Raw genomic sequence first — 24,213 nt, 5'->3', positions numbered from 1 at the left:
TGAGCTATCAGCGGCCACTAGGTGTCCCTCTTGTGATTTCCCGGGGATCCCGATTGTACAGGAATTCGTCGGTTCAGTAGCACGGGGGAGGGGATGGCCTGTGCTTGGAAGTGACAAACAGTCTGGTGGAATCATGAGTGTTTTTTCAAGTTCTGATTCATATTCGCTGTAGAATAAAATATGCTTTCAGCCCCCATGAGCTTTGTCACTAGGAGAGCAGTGTAGGAACTTTTGCAGTATGGCTGTGGGTTCCCTGGTGGTCTAGTGGTTAGGATTCGGCGCTCTCACCACCGCGGCCTGGGTTCGATTCCCGGTCAGGGAACAGTCCTTCTTCTGCCCTTGAATGCTTTTCCTTCCCGCAGGTCAGGGCTTCTCAAAATGAATTTGCTTTTCTGACAAACAGTTTGCCTAGCATCCCGCAATCTGGCTCCTAATTTGATTTTCGCAAGGTTCCCTTTGAGTTGCTTTCCTCGGCGGGAGGAAAATCTCTTGTGCAAGGCTCTTGAGGAAGTGAGATTCTGTATTCCGAGGTGCGCTTCTTTTCGTAGGCTTCTGACCACATGGTGTGCGGCAGGAAGTCATCTTTGACAGGGCCGCAGGCTTTATCTCCAAATGGCATCCCGGACGCACTGCAACCCACCTTTTTGCTGAAACGGAAGTCTGGTTCAGGGTAATAGAAAGCTGAGCTGCACGTACCGAAAGCAGCAGAGCCCAGCGGCGGAGAGGGTGTGGCCAGGGCTGTCTGATTTGCATAGTGACCAGTGGCATCTTGGGAATGTACAGGCTTTGGAGCTTAACGGGTGCTGCAGGGGTCTGCCTGGCCGGAGAAATGCCTGTCTGGCGCTCCCCTCAGGACACACGTGTCTTCCGTTCGAGCATGGAGGGTGAGGGACATGGGTCACCCTCATATACAGGGGTGTGGGCATGGGCAGGATGGGGCGTGGGGGACCCGTCAGGGCATTGCCCGTTTGGAAGCCCGTTCGGAAGGCAAGAGGAGGCGGAGGCGGAGGCGGGAATCTCTGCTCAATTTTTTCCCGAGGCCTGGGGACAAGCCTTTGCACATTTGATCCAGCCGGGCCTGCATCAGCAGATCCTGCTCCGATGGCAAGGGAGAGCCTGCAGGTGTAAATCAAAGAAAGGGGAGAAATCCGCAAGAGGCGGGTTAACAAATTCCACTGGCAGGCCCATGTTCCCCAGGAAGCAAGTACTTCCTCCTGCTCCCTTCAGTGGGAAAAGACATAGGAGGTGTATTTCTCTAAGCAGGGGCTCTGCGTAGGTGGCACTGCATTGCTTTGGGAAGCATCCATGCTAAGTGCAGAGTAGCAGCAGACCCCACAGCTGAGACGTGAATTGGGACTGTTAAGGAAGGGCACTGGGAGGGTGAGGAGGGCAGAGGAAAATGCTTTAAAAAAGCATCTGCAAGTTCCTACACACCCGCTGAAAACCCATACCAGGGATGGGGCTCGAACCCATGCGGACAACTGTCCATTGGATCTTAAGTCCAACGCCTTAACCACTCGGCCACCCTGGTGAGACCCTAGGCCCTGCCTTACTCAGCTCCCTTTTCATGCTGGCTGCTCCAGCGCAGGCTGTCCAGCAAGAGGTGATTGCAGAGTAAAAAGGCTTTTGCAGGAGGATAAAGGTAATTGCTTATGACAAACACACTGTGTGACACCTAACTTTTCCCCACTCGTACTTTATGGGCAATCTATACAGTGGAGTTAGCTTAGTCACAATAAGGAAGTGAGCAAGGCAGGCTCACAAGGGCATCTCCTCCCTGGTGGTCTAGTGGCTAGGATTCGGCGCTTTCACCGCCGCGGCCCGGGTTCGATTCCCGGTCAGGGAAGATCCCTCGTAGACGTGCGTAATTTGTCCACGCAGCTCAGCTTTTTTTAATCGAACGTCCTTAAAAAGGCACCCTGACCTATAGACGAAAGCAGAGGAAAGGGGCTGGGTCCCCTGTGTCCCAGGTTGCTTTGCTCCCATTGCCCTCAGCCACCTTCATGCGCACGCAGTCCCCCACCCAGTCAGGTGCTCTATGTGGGCGTAAAGTGCAGTACCAGCTCATCAGAAAGGTAAATTGCTGGAAAACCCGGCTGCGATGTATACATCTACTTTGGAGCACTCTTCTCCCTTGCACTCTTGAATCGGTCATTCGCAATGTATTCTTCCAGCAAGCTGAATAACGAGGTAGGTGTGAGAAGGTGTACCAGCTGTCTTTGAGCTATCAGCGGCCACTAGGTGTCCCTCTTGTGATTTCCCGGGGATCCCGATTGTACAGGAATTCGTCGGTTCAGTAGCACGGGGGAGGGGATGGCCTGTGCTTGGAAGTGACAAACAGTCTGGTGGAATCATGAGTGTTTTTTCAAGTTCTGGTTCATATTCGCTGTAGAATAAAATATGCTTTCAGCCCCCATGAGCTTTGTCACTAGGAGAGCAGTGTAGGAACTTTTGCTGTATGGCTGTGGGTTCCCTGGTGGTCTAGTGGTTAGGATTCTGCGCTCTCACCGCCGCGGCCCGGGTTCGATTCCCGGTCAGGGAACAGTCCTTCTTCTGCCCTTGAATGCTTTTCCTTCCCGCAGGTCAGGGCTTCTCAAAATGAATTTGCTTTTCTGACAAACAGTTTGCCTAGCATCCCGCAATCTGGCTCCTAATTTGATTTTCGCAAGGTTCCCTTTGAGTTGCTTTCCTCGGCGGGAGGAAAATCTCTTGTGCAAGGCTCTTGAGGAAGTGAGATTCTGTATTCCGAGGTGCGCTTCTTTTCGTAGGCTTCTGACCACATGGTGTGCGGCAGGAAGTCATCTTTGACAGGGCCGCAGGCTTTGTCTCCAAATGGCATCCCGGACCCACTGCAACCCACCTTTTTACTGAAATGGAAGTCTGGTTCAGGGTAAGAAAAAGCTGAGCTGCACGTACCGAAAGCAGCAGAGCCCAGCGGCGGAGAGGGTGTGGCCAGGGCTGTCTGATTTGCATAGTGACCAGTGGCATCTTGGGAATGTACAGGCTTTGGAGCCTAACGGGTGCTGCAGGGGTCTGCCTGGCCGGAGAAATGCCTGTCTGGCGCTCCCCTCAGGACACACGTGTCTTCCGTTCGAGCATGGAGGGTGAGGGACATGGGTCACCCTCATATACAGGGGTGTGGGCATGGGCAGGATGGGGCGTGGGGGACCCGTCAGGGCATTGCCCGTTTGGAAGCCCGTTCGGAAGGCAAGAGGAGGCGGAGGTGGGAATCTCTGCTCAATTTTTTCCCGAGGCCTGGGGACAAGCCTTTGCACATTTGATCCTGCCGGGCCTGCATCAGCAGATCCTGCTCCGATGGCAAGGGAGAGCCTGCAGGTGTAAATCAAAGAAAGGGGAGAAATCCGCAAGAGGCGGGTTAACAAATTCCAGTGGCAGGCCCATGTTCCCCAGGAAGCAAGTACTTCCTCCTGCTCCCTTCAGTGGGAAAAGACATAGGAGGTGTATTTCTCTAAGCAGGGGCTCTGCGTAGGTGGCACTGCATTGCTTTGGGAAGCATCCATGCTAAGTGCAGAGTAGCAGCAGACCCCACAGCTGAGACGTGAATTGGGACTGTTAAGGAAGGGCACTGGGAGGGTGAGGAGGGCAGAGGAAAATGCTTTACAAAAGCATCTGCAAGTTCCTACACACCCGCTGAAAACCCATACCAGGGATGGGGCTCGAACCCATGCGGACAACTGTCCATTGGATCTTAAGTCCAACGCCTTAACCACTCGGCCACCCTGGTGAGACCCTAGGCCCTGCCTTACTCAGCTCCCTTTTCATGCTGGCTGCTCCAGCGCAGGCTGTCCAGCAAGAGGTGATTGCAGAGTAAAAAGGCTTTTGCAGGAGGATAAAGGTAATTGCTTATGACAAACACACTGTGTGACACCTAACTTTTCCCCACTCGTACTTTATGGGCAATCTATACAGTGGAGTTAGCTTAGTCACAATAAGGAAGTGAGCAAGGCAGGCTCACAAGAGCATCTCCTCCCTGGTGGTCTAGTGGCTAGGATTTGGCGCTTTCACCGCCGCGGCCCGGGTTCGATTCCCGGTCAGGGAAGATCTCTCTAAGACGTAGACGTGCGTAATTTGTCCACGCAGCTCAGCTTTTTTTAATCGAAGGTCCTTAAAAAGGAACCCCGACCTATAGACGAAAGCAGAGGAAAGGGGCTGGGTCCCCTGTGTCCCAGGTTGCTTTGCTCCCATTGCCCTCAGCCACCTTCATGCGCACGCAGTCCCCCACCCAGTCAGGTGCTCTATGTGGGCGTAAAGTGCAGTACCAGCTCATCAGAAAGGTAAATTGCTGGAAAACCCGGCTGCGATGTATACATCTACTTTGGAGCACTCTTCTCCCTTGCACTCTTGAATCGGTCATTCGCAATGTATTCTTCCAGCAAGCTGAATAACGAGGTAGGTGTGAGAAGGTGTACCAGCTGTCTTTGAGCTATCAGCGGCCACTAGGTGTCCCTCTTGTGATTTCCCGGGGATCCCGATTGTACAGGAATTCGTCGGTTCAGTAGCACGGGGGAGGGGATGGCCTGTGCTTGGAAGTGACAAACAGTCTGGTGGAATCATGAGTGTTTTTTCAAGTTCTGATTCATATTCGCTGTAGAATAAAATATGCTTTCAGCCCCCATGAGCTTTGTCACTAGGAGAGCAGTGTAGGAACTTTTGCAGTATGGCTGTGGGTTCCCTGGTGGTCTAGTGGTTAGGATTCGGCGCTCTCACCACCGCGGCCTGGGTTCGATTCCCGGTCAGGGAACAGTCCTTCTTCTGCCCTTGAATGCTTTTCCTTCCCGCAGGTCAGGGCTTCTCAAAATGAATTTGCTTTTCTGACAAACAGTTTGCCTAGCATCCCGCAATCTGGCTCCTAATTTGATTTTCGCAAGGTTCCCTTTGAGTTGCTTTCCTCGGCGGGAGGAAAATCTCTTGTGCAAGGCTCTTGAGGAAGTGAGATTCTGTATTCCGAGGTGCGCTTCTTTTCGTAGGCTTCTGACCACATGGTGTGCGGCAGGAAGTCATCTTTGACAGGGCCGCAGGCTTTATCTCCAAATGGCATCCCGGACGCACTGCAACCCACCTTTTTGCTGAAACGGAAGTCTGGTTCAGGGTAATAGAAAGCTGAGCTGCACGTACCGAAAGCAGCAGAGCCCAGCGGCGGAGAGGGTGTGGCCAGGGCTGTCTGATTTGCATAGTGACCAGTGGCATCTTGGGAATGTACAGGCTTTGGAGCTTAACGGGTGCTGCAGGGGTCTGCCTGGCCGGAGAAATGCCTGTCTGGCGCTCCCCTCAGGACACACGTGTCTTCCGTTCGAGCATGGAGGGTGAGGGACATGGGTCACCCTCATATACAGGGGTGTGGGCATGGGCAGGATGGGGCGTGGGGGACCCGTCAGGGCATTGCCCGTTTGGAAGCCCGTTCGGAAGGCAAGAGGAGGCGGAGGCGGGAATCTCTGCTCAATTTTTTCCCGAGGCCTGGGGACAAGCCTTTGCACATTTGATCCAGCCGGGCCTGCATCAGCAGATCCTGCTCCGATGGCAAGGGAGAGCCTGCAGGTGTAAATCAAAGAAAGGGGAGAAATCCGCAAGAGGCGGGTTAACAAATTCCACTGGCAGGCCCATGTTCCCCAGGAAGCAAGTACTTCCTCCTGCTCCCTTCAGTGGGAAAAGACATAGGAGGTGTATTTCTCTAAGCAGGGGCTCTGCGTAGGTGGCACTGCATTGCTTTGGGAAGCATCCATGCTAAGTGCAGAGTAGCAGCAGACCCCACAGCTGAGACGTGAATTGGGACTGTTAAGGAAGGGCACTGGGAGGGTGAGGAGGGCAGAGGAAAATGCTTTAAAAAAGCATCTGCAAGTTCCTACACACCCGCTGAAAACCCATACCAGGGATGGGGCTCGAACCCATGCGGACAACTGTCCATTGGATCTTAAGTCCAACGCCTTAACCACTCGGCCACCCTGGTGAGACCCTAGGCCCTGCCTTACTCAGCTCCCTTTTCATGCTGGCTGCTCCAGCGCAGGCTGTCCAGCAAGAGGTGATTGCAGAGTAAAAAGGCTTTTGCAGGAGGATAAAGGTAATTGCTTATGACAAACACACTGTGTGACACCTAACTTTTCCCCACTCGTACTTTATGGGCAATCTATACAGTGGAGTTAGCTTAGTCACAATAAGGAAGTGAGCAAGGCAGGCTCACAAGAGCATCTCCTCCCTGGTGGTCTAGTGGCTAGGATTCGGCGCTTTCACCGCCGCGGCCCGGGTTCGATTCCCGGTCAGGGAAGATCCCTCGTAGACGTGCGTAATTTGTCCACGCAGCTCAGCTTTTTTTAATCGAACGTCCTTAAAAAGGCACCCTGACCTATAGACGAAAGCAGAGGAAAGGGGCTGGGTCCCCTGTGTCCCAGGTTGCTTTGCTCCCATTGCCCTCAGCCACCTTCATGCGCACGCAGTCCCCCACCCAGTCAGGTGCTCTATGTGGGCGTAAAGTGCAGTACCAGCTCATCAGAAAGGTAAATTGCTGGAAAACCCGGCTGCGATGTATACATCTACTTTGGAGCACTCTTCTCCCTTGCACTCTTGAATCGGTTATTCGCAATGTATTCTTCCAGCAAGCTGAATAACGAGGTAGGTGTGAGAAGGTGTACCAGCTGTCTTTGAGCTATCAGCGGCCACTAGGTGTCCCTCTTGTGATTTCCCGGGGATCCCGATTGTACAGGAATTCGTCGGTTCAGTAGCACGGGGGAGGGGATGGCCTGTGCTTGGAAGTGACAAACAGTCTGGTGGAATCATGAGTGTTTTTTCAAGTTCTGATTCATATTCGCTGTAGAATAAAATATGCTTTCAGCCCCCATGAGCTTTGTCACTAGGAGAGCAGTGTAGGAACTTTTGCTGTATGGCTGTGGGTTCCCTGGTGGTCTAGTGGTTAGGATTCTGTGCTCTCACCGCCGCGGCCCGGGTTCGATTCCCGGTCAGGGAACAGTCCTTCTTCTGCCCTTGAATGCTTTTCCTTCCCGCAGGTCAGGGCTTCTCAAAATGAATTTGCTTTTCTGACAAACAGTTTGCCTAGCATCCCGCAATCTGGCTCCTAATTTGATTTTCGCAAGGTTCCCTTTGAGTTGCTTTCCTCGGCGGGAGGAAAATCTCTTGTGCAAGGCTCTTGAGGAAGTGAGATTCTGTATTCCGAGGTGCGCTTCTTTTCGTAGGCTTCTGACCACATGGTGTGCGGCAGGAAGTCATCTTTGACAGGGCCGCAGGCTTTGTCTCCAAATGGCATCCCGGACCCACTGCAACCCACCTTTTTGCTGAAATGGAAGTCTGGTTCAGGGTAAGAAAAAGCTGAGCTGCACGTACCGAAAGCAGCAGAGCCCAGCGGCGGAGAGGGTGTGGCCAGGGCTGTCTGATTTGCATAGTGACCAGTGGCATCTTGGGAATGTACAGGCTTTGGAGCCTAACGGGTGCTGCAGGGGTCTGCCTGGCCGGAGAAATGCCTGTCTGGCGCTCCCCTCAGGACACACGTGTCTTCCGTTCGAGCATGGAGGGTGAGGGACATGGGTCACCCTCATATACAGGGGTGTGGGCATGGGCAGGATGGGGCGTGGGGGACCCGTCAGGGCATTGCCCGTTTGGAAGCCCGTTCGGAAGGCAAGAGGAGGCGGAGGTGGGAATCTCTGCTCAATTTTTTCCCGAGGCCTGGGGACAAGCCTTTGCACATTTGATCCTGCCGGGCCTGCATCAGCAGATCCTGCTCCGATGGCAAGGGAGAGCCTGCAGGTGTAAATCAAAGAAAGGGGAGAAATCCGCAAGAGGCGGGTTAACAAATTCCAGTGGCAGGCCCATGTTCCCCAGGAAGCAAGTACTTCCTCCTGCTCCCTTCAGTGGGAAAAGACATAGGAGGTGTATTTCTCTAAGCAGGGGCTCTGCGTAGGTGGCACTGCATTGCTTTGGGAAGCATCCATGCTAAGTGCAGAGTAGCAGCAGACCCCACAGCTGAGACGTGAATTGGGACTGTTAAGGAAGGGCACTGGGAGGGTGAGGAGGGCAGAGGAAAATGCTTTACAAAAGCATCTGCAAGTTCCTACACACCCGCTGAAAACCCATACCAGGGATGGGGCTCGAACCCATGCGGACAACTGTCCATTGGATCTTAAGTCCAACGCCTTAACCACTCGGCCACCCTGGTGAGACCCTAGGCCCTGCCTTACTCAGCTCCCTTTTCATGCTGGCTGCTCCAGCGCAGGCTGTCCAGCAAGAGGTGATTGCAGAGTAAAAAGGCTTTTGCAGGAGGATAAAGGTAATTGCTTATGACAAACACACTGTGTGACACCTAACTTTTCCCCACTCGTACTTTATGGGCAATCTATACAGTGGAGTTAGCTTAGTCACAATAAGGAAGTGAGCAAGGCAGGCTCACAAGAGCATCTCCTCCCTGGTGGTCTAGTGGCTAGGATTTGGCGCTTTCACCGCCGCGGCCCGGGTTCGATTCCCGGTCAGGGAAGATCTCTCTAAGACGTAGACGTGCGTAATTTGTCCACGCAGCTCAGCTTTTTTTAATCGAAGGTCCTTAAAAAGGCACCCCGACCTATAGACGAAAGCAGAGGAAAGGGGCTGGGTCCCCTGTGTCCCAGGTTGCTTTGCTCCCATTGCCCTCAGCCACCTTCATGCGCACGCAGTCCCCCACCCAGTCAGGTGCTCTATGTGGGCGTAAAGTGCAGTACCAGCTCATCAGAAAGGTAAATTGCTGGAAAACCCGGCTGCGATGTATACATCTACTTTGGAGCACTCTTCTCCCTTGCACTCTTGAATCGGTCATTCGCAATGTATTCTTCCAGCAAGCTGAATAACGAGGTAGGTGTGAGAAGGTGTACCAGCTGTCTTTGAGCTATCAGCGGCCACTAGGTGTCCCTCTTGTGATTTCCCGGGGATCCCGATTGTACAGGAATTCGTCGGTTCAGTAGCACGGGGGAGGGGATGGCCTGTGCTTGGAAGTGACAAACAGTCTGGTGGAATCATGAGTGTTTTTTCAAGTTCTGATTCATATTCGCTGTAGAATAAAATATGCTTTCAGCCCCCATGAGCTTTGTCACTAGGAGAGCAGTGTAGGAACTTTTGCAGTATGGCTGTGGGTTCCCTGGTGGTCTAGTGGTTAGGATTCGGCGCTCTCACCACCGCGGCCTGGGTTCGATTCCCGGTCAGGGAACAGTCCTTCTTCTGCCCTTGAATGCTTTTCCTTCCCGCAGGTCAGGGCTTCTCAAAATGAATTTGCTTTTCTGACAAACAGTTTGCCTAGCATCCCGCAATCTGGCTCCTAATTTGATTTTCGCAAGGTTCCCTTTGAGTTGCTTTCCTCGGCGGGAGGAAAATCTCTTGTGCAAGGCTCTTGAGGAAGTGAGATTCTGTATTCCGAGGTGCGCTTCTTTTCGTAGGCTTCTGACCACATGGTGTGCGGCAGGAAGTCATCTTTGACAGGGCCGCAGGCTTTATCTCCAAATGGCATCCCGGACGCACTGCAACCCACCTTTTTGCTGAAACGGAAGTCTGGTTCAGGGTAATAGAAAGCTGAGCTGCACGTACCGAAAGCAGCAGAGCCCAGCGGCGGAGAGGGTGTGGCCAGGGCTGTCTGATTTGCATAGTGACCAGTGGCATCTTGGGAATGTACAGGCTTTGGAGCTTAACGGGTGCTGCAGGGGTCTGCCTGGCCGGAGAAATGCCTGTCTGGCGCTCCCCTCAGGACACACGTGTCTTCCGTTCGAGCATGGAGGGTGAGGGACATGGGTCACCCTCATATACAGGGGTGTGGGCATGGGCAGGATGGGGCGTGGGGGACCCGTCAGGGCATTGCCCGTTTGGAAGCCCGTTCGGAAGGCAAGAGGAGGCGGAGGCGGAGGCGGGAATCTCTGCTCAATTTTTTCCCGAGGCCTGGGGACAAGCCTTTGCACATTTGATCCAGCCGGGCCTGCATCAGCAGATCCTGCTCCGATGGCAAGGGAGAGCCTGCAGGTGTAAATCAAAGAAAGGGGAGAAATCCGCAAGAGGCGGGTTAACAAATTCCACTGGCAGGCCCATGTTCCCCAGGAAGCAAGTACTTCCTCCTGCTCCCTTCAGTGGGAAAAGACATAGGAGGTGTATTTCTCTAAGCAGGGGCTCTGCGTAGGTGGCACTGCATTGCTTTGGGAAGCATCCATGCTAAGTGCAGAGTAGCAGCAGACCCCACAGCTGAGACGTGAATTGGGACTGTTAAGGAAGGGCACTGGGAGGGTGAGGAGGGCAGAGGAAAATGCTTTAAAAAAGCATCTGCAAGTTCCTACACACCCGCTGAAAACCCATACCAGGGATGGGGCTCGAACCCATGCGGACAACTGTCCATTGGATCTTAAGTCCAACGCCTTAACCACTCGGCCACCCTGGTGAGACCCTAGGCCCTGCCTTACTCAGCTCCCTTTTCATGCTGGCTGCTCCAGCGCAGGCTGTCCAGCAAGAGGTGATTGCAGAGTAAAAAGGCTTTTGCAGGAGGATAAAGGTAATTGCTTATGACAAACACACTGTGTGACACCTAACTTTTCCCCACTCGTACTTTATGGGCAATCTATACAGTGGAGTTAGCTTAGTCACAATAAGGAAGTGAGCAAGGCAGGCTCACAAGAGCATCTCCTCCCTGGTGGTCTAGTGGCTAGGATTCGGCGCTTTCACCGCCGCGGCCCGGGTTCGATTCCCGGTCAGGGAAGATCCCTCGTAGACGTGCGTAATTTGTCCACGCAGCTCAGCTTTTTTTAATCGAACGTCCTTAAAAAGGCACCCTGACCTATAGACGAAAGCAGAGGAAAGGGGCTGGGTCCCCTGTGTCCCAGGTTGCTTTGCTCCCATTGCCCTCAGCCACCTTCATGCGCACGCAGTCCCCCACCCAGTCAGGTGCTCTATGTGGGCGTAAAGTGCAGTACCAGCTCATCAGAAAGGTAAATTGCTGGAAAACCCGGCTGCGATGTATACATCTACTTTGGAGCACTCTTCTCCCTTGCACTCTTGAATCGGTTATTCGCAATGTATTCTTCCAGCAAGCTGAATAACGAGGTAGGTGTGAGAAGGTGTACCAGCTGTCTTTGAGCTATCAGCGGCCACTAGGTGTCCCTCTTGTGATTTCCCGGGGATCCCGATTGTACAGGAATTCGTCGGTTCAGTAGCACGGGGGAGGGGATGGCCTGTGCTTGGAAGTGACAAACAGTCTGGTGGAATCATGAGTGTTTTTTCAAGTTCTGATTCATATTCGCTGTAGAATAAAATATGCTTTCAGCCCCCATGAGCTTTGTCACTAGGAGAGCAGTGTAGGAACTTTTGCTGTATGGCTGTGGGTTCCCTGGTGGTCTAGTGGTTAGGATTCTGTGCTCTCACCGCCGCGGCCCGGGTTCGATTCCCGGTCAGGGAACAGTCCTTCTTCTGCCCTTGAGTGCTTTTCCTTCCCGCAGGTCAGGGCTTCTCAAAATGAATTTGCTTTTCTGACAAACAGTTTGCCTAGCATCCCGCAATCTGGCTCCTAATTTGATTTTCGCAAGGTTCCCTTTGAGTTGCTTTCCTCGGCGGGAGGAAAATCTCTTGTGCAAGGCTCTTGAGGAAGTGAGATTCTGTATTCCGAGGTGCGCTTCTTTTCGTAGGCTTCTGACCACATGGTGTGCGGCAGGAAGTCATCTTTGACAGGGCCGCAGGCTTTGTCTCCAAATGGCATCCCGGACCCACTGCAACCCACCTTTTTGCTGAAATGGAAGTCTGGTTCAGGGTAAGAAAAAGCTGAGCTGCACGTACCGAAAGCAGCAGAGCCCAGCGGCGGAGAGGGTGTGGCCAGGGCTGTCTGATTTGCATAGTGACCAGTGGCATCTTGGGAATGTACAGGCTTTGGAGCCTAACGGGTGCTGCAGGGGTCTGCCTGGCCGGAGAAATGCCTGTCTGGCGCTCCCCTCAGGACACACGTGTCTTCCGTTCGAGCATGGAGGGTGAGGGACATGGGTCACCCTCATATACAGGGGTGTGGGCATGGGCAGGATGGGGCGTGGGGGACCCGTCAGGGCATTGCCCGTTTGGAAGCCCGTTCGGAAGGCAAGAGGAGGCGGAGGTGGGAATCTCTGCTCAATTTTTTCCCGAGGCCTGGGGACAAGCCTTTGCACATTTGATCCTGCCGGGCCTGCATCAGCAGATCCTGCTCCGATGGCAAGGGAGAGCCTGCAGGTGTAAATCAAAGAAAGGGGAGAAATCCGCAAGAGGCGGGTTAACAAATTCCAGTGGCAGGCCCATGTTCCCCAGGAAGCAAGTACTTCCTCCTGCTCCCTTCAGTGGGAAAAGACATAGGAGGTGTATTTCTCTAAGCAGGGGCTCTGCGTAGGTGGCACTGCATTGCTTTGGGAAGCATCCATGCTAAGTGCAGAGTAGCAGCAGACCCCACAGCTGAGACGTGAATTGGGACTGTTAAGGAAGGGCACTGGGAGGGTGAGGAGGGCAGAGGAAAATGCTTTACAAAAGCATCTGCAAGTTCCTACACACCCGCTGAAAACCCATACCAGGGATGGGGCTCGAACCCATGCGGACAACTGTCCATTGGATCTTAAGTCCAACGCCTTAACCACTCGGCCACCCTGGTGAGACCCTAGGCCCTGCCTTACTCAGCTCCCTTTTCATGCTGGCTGCTCCAGCGCAGGCTGTCCAGCAAGAGGTGATTGCAGAGTAAAAAGGCTTTTGCAGGAGGATAAAGGTAATTGCTTATGACAAACACACTGTGTGACACCTAACTTTTCCCCACTCGTACTTTATGGGCAATCTATACAGTGGAGTTAGCTTAGTCACAATAAGGAAGTGAGCAAGGCAGGCTCACAAGAGCATCTCCTCCCTGGTGGTCTAGTGGCTAGGATTTGGCGCTTTCACCGCCGCGGCCCGGGTTCGATTCCCGGTCAGGGAAGATCTCTCTAAGACGTAGACGTGCGTAATTTGTCCACGCAGCTCAGCTTTTTTTAATCGAAGGTCCTTAAAAAGGCACCCCGACCTATAGACGAAAGCAGAGGAAAGGGGCTGGGTCCCCTGTGTCCCAGGTTGCTTTGCTCCCATTGCCCTCAGCCACCTTCATGCGCACGCAGTCCCCCACCCAGTCAGGTGCTCTATGTGGGCGTAAAGTGCAGTACCAGCTCATCAGAAAGGTAAATTGCTGGAAAACCCGGCTGCGATGTATACATCTACTTTGGAGCACTCTTCTCCCTTGCACTCTTGAATCGGTCATTCGCAATGTATTCTTCCAGCAAGCTGAATAACGAGGTAGGTGTGAGAAGGTGTACCAGCTGTCTTTGAGCTATCAGCGGCCACTAGGTGTCCCTCTTGTGATTTCCCGGGGATCCCGATTGTACAGGAATTCGTCGGTTCAGTAGCACGGGGGAGGGGATGGCCTGTGCTTGGAAGTGACAAACAGTCTGGTGGAATCATGAGTGTTTTTTCAAGTTCTGATTCATATTCGCTGTAGAATAAAATATGCTTTCAGCCCCCATGAGCTTTGTCACTAGGAGAGCAGTGTAGGAACTTTTGCAGTATGGCTGTGGGTTCCCTGGTGGTCTAGTGGTTAGGATTCGGCGCTCTCACCACCGCGGCCTGGGTTCGATTCCCGGTCAGGGAACAGTCCTTCTTCTGCCCTTGAATGCTTTTCCTTCCCGCAGGTCAGGGCTTCTCAAAATGAATTTGCTTTTCTGACAAACAGTTTGCCTAGCATCCCGCAATCTGGCTCCTAATTTGATTTTCGCAAGGTTCCCTTTGAGTTGCTTTCCTCGGCGGGAGGAAAATCTCTTGTGCAAGGCTCTTGAGGAAGTGAGATTCTGTATTCCGAGGTGCGCTTCTTTTCGTAGGCTTCTGACCACATGGTGTGCGGCAGGAAGTCATCTTTGACAGGGCCGCAGGCTTTATCTCCAAATGGCATCCCGGACGCACTGCAACCCACCTTTTTGCTGAAACGGAAGTCTGGTTCAGGGTAATAGAAAGCTGAGCTGCACGTACCGAAAGCAGCAGAGCCCAGCGGCGGAGAGGGTGTGGCCAGGGCTGTCTGATTTGCATAGTGACCAGTGGCATCTTGGGAATGTACAGGCTTTGGAGCTTAACGGGTGCTGCAGGGGTCTGCCTGGCCGGAGAAATGCCTGTCTGGCGCTCCCCTCAGGACACACGTGTCTTCCGTTCGAGCATGGAGGGTGAGGGACATGGGTCACCCTCATATACAGGGGTGTGGGCATGGGCAGGATGGGGCGTGGGGGACCCGTCAGGGCATTGCCCGTTTGGAAGCCCGTTCGGAAGGCAAGAGGAGGCGGAGGCGGAGGCGGGAATCTCTGCTCAATTTTTTCCCGAGGCCTGGGGACAAGCCTTTGCACATTTGATCCAGCCGGGCCTGCATCAGCAGATCCTGCTCCGATGGCAAGGGAGAGCCTGCAGGTGTAAATCAAAGAAAGGGGAGAAATCCGCAAGAGGCGGGTTAACAAATTCCACTGGCAGGCCCATGTTCCCCAGGAAGCAAGTACTTCCTCCTGCTCCCTTCAGTGGGAAAAGACATAGGAGGTGTATTTCTCTAAGCAGGGGCTCTGCGTAGGTGGCACTGCATTGCTTTGGGAAGCATCCATGCTAAGTGCAGAGTAGCAGCAGACCCCACAGCTGAGACGTGAATTGGGACTGTTAAGGAAGGGCACTGGGAGGGTGAGGAGGGCAGAGGAAAATGCTTTAAAAAAGCATCTGCAAGTTCCTACACACCCGCTGAAAACCCATACCAGGGATGGGGCTCGAACCCATGCGGACAACTGTCCATTGGATCTTAAGTCCAACGCCTTAACCACTCGGCCACCCTGGTGAGACCCTAGGCCCTGCCTTACTCAGCTCCCTTTTCATGCTGGCTGCTCCAGCGCAGGCTGTCCAGCAAGAGGTGATTGCAGAGTAAAAAGGCTTTTGCAGGAGGATAAAGGTAATTGCTTATGACAAACACACTGTGTGACACCTAACTTTTCCCCACTCGTACTTTATGGGCAATCTATACAGTGGAGTTAGCTTAGTCACAATAAGGAAGTGAGCAAGGCAGGCTCACAAGAGCATCTCCTCCCTGGTGGTCTAGTGGCTAGGATTCGGCGCTTTCACCGCCGCGGCCCGGGTTCGATTCCCGGTCAGGGAAGATCCCTCGTAGACGTGCGTAATTTGTCCACGCAGCTCAGCTTTTTTTAATCGAAGGTCCTTAAAAAGGCACCCTGACCTATAGACGAAAGCAGAGGAAAGGGGCTGGGTCCCCTGTGTCCCAGGTTGCTTTGCTCCCATTGCCCTCAGCCACCTTCATGCGCACGCAGTCCCCCACCCAGTCAGGTGCTCTATGTGGGCGTAAAGTGCAGTACCAGCTCATCAGAAAGGTAAATTGCTGGAAAACCCGGCTGCGATGTATACATCTACTTTGGAGCACTCTTCTCCCTTGCACTCTTGAATCGGTCATTCGCAATGTATTCTTCCAGCAAGCTGAATAACGAGGTAGGTGTGAGAAGGTGTACCAGCTGTCTTTGAGCTATCAGCGGCCACTAGGTGTCCCTCTTGTGATTTCCCGGGGATCCCGATTGTACAGGAATTCGTCGGTTCAGTAGCACGGGGGAGGGGATGGCCTGTGCTTGGAAGTGACAAACAGTCTGGTGGAATCATGAGTGTTTTTTCAAGTTCTGATTCATATTCGCTGTAGAATAAAATATGCTTTCAGCCCCCATGAGCTTTGTCACTAGGAGAGCAGTGTAGGAACTTTTGCTGTATGGCTGTGGGTTCCCTGGTGGTCTAGTGGTTAGGATTCGGCGCTCTCACCGCCGCGGCCCGGGTTCGATTCCCGGTCAGGGAACAGTCCTTCTTCTGCCCTTGAATGCTTTTCCTTCCCGCAGGTCAGGGCTTCTCAAAATGAATTTGCTTTTCTGACAAACAGTTTGCCTAGCATCCCGCAATCTGGCTCCTAATTTGATTTTCGCAAGGTTCCCTTTGAGTTGCTTTCCTCGGCGGGAGGAAAATCTCTTGTGCAAGGCTCTTGAGGAAGTGAGATTCTGTATTCCGAGGTGCGCTTCTTTTCGTAGGCTTCTGACCACATGGTGTGCGGCAGGAAGTCATCTTTGACAGGGCCGCAGGCTTTGTCTCCAAATGGCATCCCGGACCCACTGCAACCCACCTTTTTGCTGAAACGGAAGTCTGGTTCAGGGTAAGAAAAAGCTGAGCTGCACGTACCGAAAGCAGCAGAGCCCAGCGGCGGAGAGGGTGTGGCCAGGGCTGTCTGATTTGCATAGTGACCAGTGGCATCTTGGGAATGTACAGGCTTTGGAGCCTAACGGGTGCTGCAGGGGTCTGCCTGGCCGGAGAAATGCCTGTCTGGCGCTCCCCTCACGACACACGTGTCTTCCGTTCGAGCATGGAGGGTGAGGGACATGGGTCACCCTCATATACAGGGGTGTGGGCATGGGCAGGATGGGGCGTGGGGGACCCGTCAGGGCATTGCCCGTTTGGAAGCCCGTTCGGAAGGCAAGAGGAGGCGGAGGTGGGAATCTCTGCTCAATTTTTTCCCGAGGCCTGGGGACAGGCCTTTGCACATTTGATCCAGCCGGGCCTGCATCAGCAGATCCTGCTCCGATGGCAAGGGAGAGCCTGCAGGTGTAAATCAAAGAAAGGGGAGAAATCCGCAAGAGGCGGGTTAACAAATTCCAGTGGCAGGCCCATGTTCCCCAGGAAGCAAGTACTTCCTCCTGCTCCCTTCAGTGGGAAAAGACATAGGAGGTGTATTGCTCTAAGCAGGGGCTCTGCGTAGGTGGCACTGCATTGCTTTGGGAAGCATCCATGCTAAGTGCAGAGTAGCAGCAGACCCCACAGCTGAGACGTGAATTGGGACTGTTAAGGAAGGGCACTGGGAGGGTGAGGAGGGCAGAGGAAAATGCTTTACAAAAGCATCTGCAAGTTCCTACACACCCGCTGAAAACCCATACCAGGGATGGGGCTCGAACCCATGCGGACAACTGTCCATTGGATCTTAAGTCCAACGCCTTAACCACTCGGCCACCCTGGTGAGACCCTAGGCCCTGCCTTACTCAGCTCCCTTTTCATGCTGGCTGCTCCAGCGCAGGCTGTCCAGCAAGAGGTGATTGCAGAGTAAAAAGGCTTTTGCAGGAGGATAAAGGTAATTGCTTATGACAAACACACTGTGTGACACCTAACTTTTCCCCACTCGTACTTTATGGGCAATCTATACAGTGGAGTTAGCTTAGTCACAATAAGGAAGTGAGCAAGGCAGGCTCACAAGAGCATCTCCTCCCTGGTGGTCTAGTGGCTAGGATTTGGCGCTTTCACCGCCGCGGCCCGGGTTCGATTCCCGGTCAGGGAAGATCTCTCTAAGACGTAGACGTGCGTAATTTGTCCACGCAGCTCAGCTTTTTTTAATCGAAGGTCCTTAAAAAGGCACCCCGACCTATAGACGAAAGCAGAGGAAAGGGGCTGGGTCCCCTGTGTCCCAGGTTGCTTTGCTCCCATTGCCCTCAGCCACCTTCATGCGCACGCAGTCCCCCACCCAGTCAGGTGCTCTATGTGGGCGTAAAGTGCAGTACCAGCTCATCAGAAAGGTAAATTGCTGGAAAACCCGGCTGCGATGTATACATCTACTTTGGAGCACTCTTCTCCCTTGCACTCTTGAATCGGTCATTCGCAATGTATTCTTCCAGCAAGCTGAATAACGAGGTAGGTGTGAGAAGGTGTACCAGCTGTCTTTGAGCTATCAGCGGCCACTAGCTGTCCCTCTTGTGATTTCCCGGGGATCCCGATTGTACAGGAATTCGTCGGTTCAGTAGCACGGGGGAGGGGATGGCCTGTGCTTGGAAGTGACAAACAGTCTGGTGGAATCATGAGTGTTTTTTCAAGTTCTGATTCATATTCGCTGTAGAATAAAATATGCTTTCAGCCCCCATGAGCTTTGTCACTAGGAGAGCAGTGTAGGAACTTTTGCAGTATGGCTGTGGGTTCCCTGGTGGTCTAGTGGTTAGGATTCGGCGCTCTCACCACCGCGGCCTGGGTTCGATTCCCGGTCAGAGAACAGTCCTTCTTCTGCCCTTGAATGCTTTTCCTTCCCGCAGGTCAGGGCTTCTCAAAATGAATTTGCTTTTCTGACAAACAGTTTGCCTAGCATCCCGCAATCTGGCTCCTAATTTGATTTTCGCAAGGTTCCCTTTGAGTTGCTTTCCTCGGCGGGAGGAAAATCTCTTGTGCAAGGCTCTTGAGGAAGTGAGATTCTGTATTCCGAGGTGCGCTTCTTTTCGTAGGCTTCTGACCACATGGTGTGCGGCAGGAAGTCATCTTTGACAGGGCCGCAGGCTTTATCTCCAAATGGCATCCCGGACGCACTGCAACCCACCTTTTTGCTGAAACGGAAGTCTGGTTCAGGGTAATAGAAAGCTGAGCTGCACGTACCGAAAGCAGCAGAGCCCAGCGGCGGAGAGGGTGTGGCCAGGGCTGTCTGATTTGCATAGTGACCAGTGGCATCTTGGGAATGTACAGGCTTTGGAGCTTAACGGGTGCTGCAGGGGTCTGCCTGGCCGGAGAAATGCCTGTCTGGCGCTCCCCTCAGGACACACGTGTCTTCCGTTCGAGCATGGAGGGTGAGGGACATGGGTCACCCTCATATACAGGGGTGTGGGCATGGGCAGGATGGGGCGTGGGGGACCCGTCAGGGCATTGCCCGTTTGGAAGCCCGTTCGGAAGGCAAGAGGAGGCGGAGGCGGAGGCGGGAATCTCTGCTCAATTTTTTCCCGAGGCCTGGGGACAAGCCTTTGCACATTTGATCCAGCCGGGCCTGCATCAGCAGATCCTGCTCCGATGGCAAGGGAGAGCCTGCAGGTGTAAATCAAAGAAAGGGGAGAAATCCGCAAGAGGCGGGTTAACAAATTCCACTGGCAGGCCCATGTTCCCCAGGAAGCAAGTACTTCCTCCTGCTCCCTTCAGTGGGAAAAGACATAGGAGGTGTATTTCTCTAAGCAGGGGCTCTGCGTAGGTGGCACTGCATTGCTTTGGGAAGCATCCATGCTAAGTGCAGAGTAGCAGCAGACCCCACAGCTGAGACGTGAATTGGGACTGTTAAGGAAGGGCACTGGGAGGGTGAGGAGGGCAGAGGAAAATGCTTTAAAAAAGCATCTGCAAGTTCCTACACACCCGCTGAAAACCCATACCAGGGATGGGGCTCGAACCCATGCGGACAACTGTCCATTGGATCTTAAGTCCAACGCCTTAACCACTCGGCCACCCTGGTGAGACCCTAGGCCCTGCCTTACTCAGCTCCCTTTTCATGCTGGCTGCTCCAGCGCAGGCTGTCCAGCAAGAGGTGATTGCAGAGTAAAAAGGCTTTTGCAGGAGGATAAAGGTAATTGCTTATGACAAACACACTGTGTGACACCTAACTTTTCCCCACTCGTACTTTATGGGCAATCTATACAGTGGAGTTAGCTTAGTCACAATAAGGAAGTGAGCAAGCCAGGCTCACAAGAGCATCTCCTCCCTGGTGGTCTAGTGGCTAGGATTCGGCGCTTTCACCGCCGCGGCCCGGGTTCGATTCCCGGTCAGGGAAGATCCCTCGTAGACGTGCGTAATTTGTCCACGCAGCTCAGCTTTTTTTAATCGAAGGTCCTTAAAAAGGCACCCTGACCTATAGACGAAAGCAGAGGAAAGGGGCTGGGTCCCCTGTGTCCCAGGTTGCTTTGCTCCCATTGCCCTCAGCCACCTTCATGCGCACGCAGTCCCCCACCCAGTCAGGTGCTCTATGTGGGCGTAAAGTGCAGTACCAGCTCATCAGAAAGGTAAATTGCTGGAAAACCCGGCTGCGATGTATACATCTACTTTGGAGCACTCTTCTCCCTTGCACTCTTGAATCGGTCATTCGCAATGTATTCTTCCAGCAAGCTGAATAACGAGGTAGGTGTGAGAAGGTGTACCAGCTGTCTTTGAGCTATCAGCGGCCACTAGGTGTCCCTCTTGTGATTTCCCGGGGATCCCGATTGTACAGGAATTCGTCGGTTCAGTAGCACGGGGGAGGGGATGGCCTGTGCTTGGAAGTGACAAACAGTCTGGTGGAATCATGAGTGTTTTTTCAAGTTCTGATTCATATTCGCTGTAGAATAAAATATGCTTTCAGCCCCCATGAGCTTTGTCACTAGGAGAGCAGTGTAGGAACTTTTGCTGTATGGCTGTGGGTTCCCTGGTGGTCTAGTGGTTAGGATTCGGCGCTCTCACCGCCGCGGCCCGGGTTCGATTCCCGGTCAGGGAACAGTCCTTCTTCTGCCCTTGAATGCTTTTCCTTCCCGCAGGTCAGGGCTTCTCAAAATGAATTTGCTTTTCTGACAAACAGTTTGCCTAGCATCCCGCAATCTGGCTCCTAATTTGATTTTCGCAAGGTTCCCTTTGAGTTGCTTTCCTCGGCGGGAGGAAAATCTCTTGTGCAAGGCTCTTGAGGAAGTGAGATTCTGTATTCCGAGGTGCGCTTCTTTTCGTAGGCTTCTGACCACATGGTGTGCGGCAGGAAGTCATCTTTGACAGGGCCGCAGGCTTTGTCTCCAAATGGCATCCCGGACCCACTGCAACCCACCTTTTTGCTGAAACGGAAGTCTGGTTCAGGGTAAGAAAAAGCTGAGCTGCACGTACCGAAAGCAGCAGAGCCCAGCGGCGGAGAGGGTGTGGCCAGGGCTGTCTGATTTGCATAGTGACCAGTGGCATCTTGGGAATGTACAGGCTTTGGAGCCTAACGGGTGCTGCAGGGGTCTGCCTGGCCGGAGAAATGCCTGTCTGGCGCTCCCCTCAGGACACACGTGTCTTCCGTTCGAGCATGGAGGGTGAGGGACATGGGTCACCCTCATATACAGGGGTGTGGGCATGGGCAGGATGGGGCGTGGGGGACCCGTCAGGGCATTGCCCGTTTGGAAGCCCGTTCGGAAGGCAAGAGGAGGCGGAGGCGGAGGCGGGAATCTCTGCTCAATTTTTTCCCGAGGCCTGGGGACAAGCCTTTGCACATTTGATCCAGCCGGGCCTGCATCAGCAGATCCTGCTCCGATGGCAAGGGAGAGCCTGCAGGTGTAAATCAAAGAAAGGGGAGAAATCCGCAAGAGGCGGGTTAACAAATTCCAGTGGCAGGCCCATGTTCCCCAGGAAGCAAGTACTTCCTCCTGCTCCCTTCAGTGGGAAAAGACATAGGAGGTGTATTTCTCTAAGCAGGGGCTCTGCGTAGGTGGCACTGCATTGCTTTGGGAAGCATCCATGCTAAGTGCAGAGTAGCAGCAGACCCCACAGCTGAGACGTGAATTGGGACTGTTAAGGAAGGGCACTGGGAGGGTGAGGAGGGCAGAGGAAAATGCTTTAAAAAAGCATCTGCAAGTTCCTACACACCCGCTGAAAACCCATACCAGGGATGGGGCTCGAACCCATGCGGACAACTGTCCATTGGATCTTAAGTCCAACGCCTTAACCACTCGGCCACCCTGGTGAGACCCTAGGCCCTGCCTAACTCAGCTCCCTTTTCATGCTGGCTGCTCCAGCGCAGGCTGTCCAGCAAGAGGTGATTGCAGAGTAAAAAGGCTTTTGCAGGAGGATAAAGGTAATTGCTTATGACAAACACACTGTGTGACACCTAACTTTTCCCCACTCGTACTTTATGGGCAATCTATACAGTGGAGTTAGCTTAGTCACAATAAGGAAGTGAGCAAGGCAGGCTCACAAGAGCATCTCCTCCCTGGTGGTCAAGTGGCTAGGATTCGGCGCTTTCACCGCCGCGGCCCGGGTTCGATTCCCGGTCAGGGAAGATCCCTCTAAGACGTAGACGTGCGTAATTTGTCCACGCAGCTCAGCTTTTTTTAATCGAAGGTCCTTAAAAAGGCACCCCGACCTATAGACGAAAGCAGAGGAAAGGGGCTGGGTCCCCTGTGTCCCAGGTTGCTTTGCTCCCATTGCCCTCAGCCACCTTCATGCGCACGCAGTCCCCCACCCAGTCAGGTGCTCTATGTGGGCGTAAAGTGCAGTACCAGCTCATCAGAAAGGTAAATTGCTGGAAAACCCGGCTGCGATGTATACATCTACTTTGGAGCACTCTTCTCCCTTGCACTCTTGAATCGGTCATTCGCAATGTATTCTTCCAGCAAGCTGAATAACGAGGTAGGTGTGAGAAGGTGTACCAGCTGTCTTTGAGCTATCAGCGGCCACTAGGTGTCCCTCTTGTGATTTCCCGGGGATCCCGATTGTACAGGAATTCGTCGGTTCAGTAGCACGGGGGAGGGGATGGCCTGTGCTTGGAAGTGACAAACAGTCTGGTGGAATCATGAGTGTTTTTTCAAGTTCTGATTCATATTCGCTGTAGAATAAAATATGCTTTCAGCCCCCATGAGCTTTGTCACTAGGAGAGCAGTGTAGGAACTTTTGCTGTATGGCTGTGGGTTCCCTGGTGGTCTAGTGGTTAGGATTCGGCGCTCTCACCGCCGCGGCCCGGGTTCGATTCCCGGTCAGGGAACAGTCCTTCTTCTGCCCTTGAATGCTTTTCCTTCCCGCAGGTCAGGGCTTCTCAAAATGAATTTGCTTTTCTGACAAACAGTTTGCCTAGCATCCCGCAATCTGGCTCCTAATTTGATTTTCGCAAGGTTCCCTTTGAGTTGCTTTCCTCGGCGGGAGGAAAATCTCTTGTGCAAGGCTCTTGAGGAAGTGAGATTCTGTATTCCGAGGTGCGCTTCTTTTCGTAGGCTTCTGACCACATGGTGTGCGGCAGGAAGTCATCTTTGACAGGGCCGCAGGCTTTGTCTCCAAATGGCATCCCGGACCCACTGCAACCCACCTTTTTGCTGAAACGGAAGTCTGGTTCAGGGTAAGAAAAAGCTGAGCTGCACGTACCGAAAGCAGCAGAGCCCAGCGGCGGAGAGTGTGTGGCCAGGGCTGTCTGATTTGCATAGTGACCAGTGGCATCTTGGGAATGTACAGGCTTTGGAGCCTAACGGGTGCTGCAGGGGTCTGCCTGGCCGGAGAAATGCCTGTCTGGCGCTCCCCTCAGGACACACGTGTCTTCCGTTCGAGCATGGAGGGTGAGGGACATGGGTCACCCTCATATACAGGGGTGTGGGCATGGGCAGGATGGGGCGTGGGGGACCCGTCAGGGCATTGCCCGTTTGGAAGCCCGTTTGGAAGGCAAGAGGAGGCGGAGGCGGAGGCGGGAATCTCTGCTCAATTTTTTCCCGAGGCCTGGGGACAAGCCTTTGCACATTTGATCCAGCCGGGCCTGCATCAGCAGATCCTGCTCCGATGGCAAGGGAGAGCCTGCAGGTGTAAATCAAAGAAAGGGGAGAAATCCGCAAGAGGCGGGTTAACAAATTCCAGTGGCAGGCCCATGTTCCCCAGGAAGCAAGTACTTCCTCCTGCTCCCTTCAGTGGGAAAAGACATAGGAGGTGTATTTCTCTAAGCAGGGGCTCTGCGTAGGTGGCACTGCATTGCTTTGGGAAGCATCCATGCTAAGTGCAGAGTAGCAGCAGACCCAACAGCTGAGACGTGAATTGGGACTGTTAAGGAAGGGCACTGGGAGGGTGAGGAGGGCAGAGGAAAATGCTTTAAAAAAGCATCTGCAAGTTCCTACACACCCGCTGAAAACCCATACCAGGGATGGGGCTCGAACCCATGCGGACAACTGTCCATTGGATCTTAAGTCCAACGCCTTAACCACTCGGCCACCCTGGTGAGACCCTAGGCCCTGCCTTACTCAGCTCCCTTTTCATGCTGGCTGCTCCAGCGCAGGCTGTCCAGCAAGAGGTGATTGCAGAGTAAAAAGGCTTTTGCAGGAGGATAAAGGTAATTGCTTATGACAAACACACTGTGTGACACCTAACTTTTCCCCACTCGTACTTTATGGGCAATCTATACAGTGGAGTTAGCTTAGTCACAATAAGGAAGTGAGCAAGGCAGGCTCACAAGAGCATCTCCTCCCTGGTGGTCTAGTGGCTAGGATTCGGCGCTTTCACCGCCGCGGCCCGGGTTCGATTCCTGGTCAGGGAAGATCCCTCTAAGACGTAGACGTGCGTAATTTGTCCACGCAGCTCAGCTTTTTTTAATCGAAGGTCCTTAAAAAGGCACCCCGACCTATAGACGAAAGCAGAGGAAAGGGGCTGGGTCCCCTGTGTCCCAGGTTGCTTTGCTCCCATTGCCCTCAGCCACCTTCATGC

At 53.4% G+C, this 24,213-nt stretch overlaps 14 non-coding genes across 14 annotated transcripts; 3 read left to right on the top strand and 11 right to left on the bottom strand.

Moving 5' to 3' along the window:
* Positions 1 to 1,448: 1,448 nt before the first annotated feature.
* Positions 1,449 to 1,531, bottom strand: TRNAL-UAA (transfer RNA leucine (anticodon UAA)). Its single transcript has one exon. It is a non-coding gene; the product is annotated as a tRNA-Leu (tRNA).
* A 2,131-nt stretch (positions 1,532 to 3,662) lies between these two features.
* TRNAL-UAA (transfer RNA leucine (anticodon UAA)) lies at positions 3,663 to 3,745 on the bottom strand. The gene has a single exon. It is a non-coding gene; the product is annotated as a tRNA-Leu (tRNA).
* A 2,137-nt stretch (positions 3,746 to 5,882) lies between these two features.
* TRNAL-UAA (transfer RNA leucine (anticodon UAA)) lies at positions 5,883 to 5,965 on the bottom strand. Its single transcript has one exon. It is a non-coding gene; the product is annotated as a tRNA-Leu (tRNA).
* A 2,131-nt stretch (positions 5,966 to 8,096) lies between these two features.
* TRNAL-UAA (transfer RNA leucine (anticodon UAA)) lies at positions 8,097 to 8,179 on the bottom strand. Its single transcript has one exon. It is a non-coding gene; the product is annotated as a tRNA-Leu (tRNA).
* Positions 8,180 to 10,322: 2,143 nt separating this feature from the next.
* TRNAL-UAA (transfer RNA leucine (anticodon UAA)) lies at positions 10,323 to 10,405 on the bottom strand. The gene has a single exon. It is a non-coding gene; the product is annotated as a tRNA-Leu (tRNA).
* A 2,131-nt stretch (positions 10,406 to 12,536) lies between these two features.
* Positions 12,537 to 12,619, bottom strand: TRNAL-UAA (transfer RNA leucine (anticodon UAA)). The gene has a single exon. It is a non-coding gene; the product is annotated as a tRNA-Leu (tRNA).
* Positions 12,620 to 14,762: 2,143 nt separating this feature from the next.
* TRNAL-UAA (transfer RNA leucine (anticodon UAA)) lies at positions 14,763 to 14,845 on the bottom strand. The gene has a single exon. It is a non-coding gene; the product is annotated as a tRNA-Leu (tRNA).
* Positions 14,846 to 15,784: 939 nt separating this feature from the next.
* On the top strand, positions 15,785 to 15,856 carry TRNAE-CUC (transfer RNA glutamic acid (anticodon CUC)). The gene has a single exon. It is a non-coding gene; the product is annotated as a tRNA-Glu (tRNA).
* A 1,120-nt stretch (positions 15,857 to 16,976) lies between these two features.
* On the bottom strand, positions 16,977 to 17,059 carry TRNAL-UAA (transfer RNA leucine (anticodon UAA)). The gene has a single exon. It is a non-coding gene; the product is annotated as a tRNA-Leu (tRNA).
* Positions 17,060 to 19,202: 2,143 nt separating this feature from the next.
* Positions 19,203 to 19,285, bottom strand: TRNAL-UAA (transfer RNA leucine (anticodon UAA)). Its single transcript has one exon. It is a non-coding gene; the product is annotated as a tRNA-Leu (tRNA).
* Positions 19,286 to 20,224: 939 nt separating this feature from the next.
* On the top strand, positions 20,225 to 20,296 carry TRNAE-CUC (transfer RNA glutamic acid (anticodon CUC)). The gene has a single exon. It is a non-coding gene; the product is annotated as a tRNA-Glu (tRNA).
* Positions 20,297 to 21,422: 1,126 nt separating this feature from the next.
* On the bottom strand, positions 21,423 to 21,505 carry TRNAL-UAA (transfer RNA leucine (anticodon UAA)). The gene has a single exon. It is a non-coding gene; the product is annotated as a tRNA-Leu (tRNA).
* Positions 21,506 to 22,450: 945 nt separating this feature from the next.
* Positions 22,451 to 22,522, top strand: TRNAE-CUC (transfer RNA glutamic acid (anticodon CUC)). Its single transcript has one exon. It is a non-coding gene; the product is annotated as a tRNA-Glu (tRNA).
* Positions 22,523 to 23,648: 1,126 nt separating this feature from the next.
* TRNAL-UAA (transfer RNA leucine (anticodon UAA)) lies at positions 23,649 to 23,731 on the bottom strand. Its single transcript has one exon. It is a non-coding gene; the product is annotated as a tRNA-Leu (tRNA).
* Positions 23,732 to 24,213: the final 482 nt, after the last annotated feature.

Source organism: Triturus cristatus, chromosome 5_2 (assembly GCF_964204655.1).
Source record: "Triturus cristatus chromosome 5_2, aTriCri1.1, whole genome shotgun sequence".
Classification (NCBI taxonomy): domain Eukaryota; kingdom Metazoa; phylum Chordata; class Amphibia; order Caudata; family Salamandridae; genus Triturus; species Triturus cristatus.
The sequence above is the reverse complement of the archived record's forward strand: the minus strand, read 5'-3'. Positions and strand labels throughout refer to the sequence as shown.